Genomic DNA, 2,868 nt, shown 5'->3' on the forward strand with positions numbered 1-2,868 from the left:
GGGCTAATGTTTATCAATCCAGAGGCTTGTTCAGCTTTTGTGTACACTTTTAATGGCTAAATGCTGTGCATTAAACTGAATCTTTTTTTTTACTGAAAACCTTTGAGGGGTACAGAATATATTATTTAAATTACTAATGTGTACTAGAAGCTCTTTGGAGAACAGCAGAGATACTTTTCAATAAACAGCAAATTACTGGTATGATTAATGCATTAAGGTGACAAACGTTTATATCACACACTTTATTTTATTGCTCTCAGCAAAATACATCATTTCCAATGATAAACAAAAAAAGGAAACACTTCACCGATACAGACGGGTCGACAAAATAAAACATTCGTGGAGTGGAACAAACTCTTTACATCCGACTGCTCAACATCTGCATGACAGAAGTGAGGTTCAGGGTTTTGTCGAGCTTTGATGAGATGAAATGTTGGGATTCGTTTATACGTTTTAACACCAGAACTTTTCAGAGCTGTGCTTTTGAATATATTGGTGTTACGCTGAAGGGGGGGAGGGGGGGGGGGTAACGAGGCAAAAGGTCTGTCTGATAAAGCTGCGGACTTCATCTATTTCATATTAAACTGTGGTAAAGCCACAAGCTCAGATGAACTTTATAATTCACTGATTCCAACTTTTGTTCTGGACATTTTTCCCACAAGAAAACTCCTTAACTACGACCACGCCGACATAAATCGCTTAAGATAACATTCAGTGTACGTGTCAAAAAAAAAGCTTGGTTTGTAACTAATCTCAGCTGAAGAGTCATCACTGACCACATCAATAATGTTCAAGAATTAAATAAAGCAGCAAAGTCTGAATGTACCCTGCATTATATTTCTTACATTCAAGCATTTCAAAGTAAAAGGAGTGGCTGCTGTCAAACTGATAAGTGCATGTGGATTAGAAAATTATAAGATACGGCTGTGACGGAGAACGCACAAAGATTTAGAGATTAATTAATTTTGAACAAGGAGAGCCGTCAGGGAATAAAAAAATGACAGCAAAACTGTTGGAACTAATTCTTTTTTGTTGTTTGTCGAACCAATAAAATTCAGTTTTATGCCAGTTTTGGTCAAAGCATGAAAGAGCCGCTGCAGAGGGACCAGAGAGCCACATGTGGCTCCAGAGCCGCAGGTTGCAGACCCCTGGTCCAGATGCTACTCCCTTTACATCATCAGTTCGCTTTAAATGAACAACAATTACAAATTTCACTTTTAACACGGCCTCTACAGCCTTGTAAATACATAGGACATTCACGCCCCACAAACGTTGAGATATCACTGGTAATCGTTCTGGGTCCAAACAAAGGAACGCTTCTCTGATCCGACTTGTTTTTAGCACAAGAAGCGCTCGATTGCAGCAGGTTTGTCTGTAAACAAGCAGCTGTGCACACGTGGGGCCGTTTACATAGACCCGTTAAATCACTTTACATCGGTGCTCCACATTTTGTACAACACATTCAAGAAAAAATAGACTTATCTTTACATAATTAAGACTAACAGATAAATTCACTATTATTACTAAAGAACCACAAAGGACGGAGTTCGATAAATATATTTGATTCGAGATGCTCAATTTGAAACTTTCCACATCTATAAAGCAACAAATAACATTTCTGTGCACAAAACTGTCATCTCTCACTATACACAGGATATTTTAAAGCCACCTCACAGCACTGGTGCAAGAGAACATTTGCAGGCGGCCACATTTTTACAAATAAACCTTCTGCGCTTCATTTTCATCATAAAATAAAAGCTTTCATTCAGTAACGCCAACACTGCGCCGCCAGCTATTGTTGCACTTTAACCATGAAACTGGTCAGACTCAGCAGGGAACTTCAGATAAGATAGTTTTTTTCTACCCACTTCCTCTCAGCAACGTGTGGAGATATTACACCCATGGTGCAAACGCATCATTAAACAGATATTCTTGTAAAACAGGATGCAAACATGACTTCTTCATATTAATACAAACACACCTTTGAGATTTTACTCGTATAGCTGTGGTATAATTTTTCAATACATCTGTTTTGACAGGTAACTAGCACCACATGAAGGTGTCGATGAACATGAAGGGATAGAAGTACACTTAAAGGAGAGCAGGAGGGGATTAAAATGCACTGGTGGACAAAAGGCAGACAAAACTGGATCTTTTGCAATCGGGGGATGGACTAAGCTGTAACGTACCCTTTAATGTAACTATATAAAGGTACTGAAAAAATAAAGGCAATGATTTAATCCTATGTAAAAGGTGTAATTTAAAAAAAAAACATTGTTAAGCTTCTAAAAACAGTGATGTGACAAAGCAGGAACTTAAAACATGGGCACACAAGACACAAAAGATGTTATTTACAACATAAAAGCACAAGCTGGAATAATCTATCAGGACTTTACGCTGAGCGTAGCATGAAGTATCAATGAGATGAGTACTCAGGTGTTACGCAATCTGTAGGTTTAACCAGCGGAAGACAAAAGATAAAGTTAAAAGAAATCAAACCATGTGTTTTTCCCTCTAACAGGAGTGCTCATTTTGTATCTGTAGGGATTATTTCTACATCAAGTGTAGAAATTAGGGATGCACGATATTGGATTTTTGGCCGATATCCAATATTATTTGGCTGATAACCGATACTAATACTGATATATTTTTTTTTCCCTACACCTACTTACAGAGACTACACAGCTTTCTCTGCTGTGGAATGAAAATACTACATTATTCTGCATGGTCTTTGTCAATTTGACCTGCTACCAAATGCAGATGCCTAAAAGAGAAAATGATGCAACACTTCAACTTGGATTATGTTTAATGACAAATTTATTCATGACATTTACTCTCTCTAACACAATGACAACACTCGAACAGTCA

This window comes from Nematolebias whitei, chromosome 1, assembly GCF_014905685.2.
Source record: "Nematolebias whitei isolate Nwh7 chromosome 1, NemWhi1, whole genome shotgun sequence".
NCBI classification, from domain to species: domain Eukaryota; kingdom Metazoa; phylum Chordata; class Actinopteri; order Cyprinodontiformes; family Rivulidae; genus Nematolebias; species Nematolebias whitei.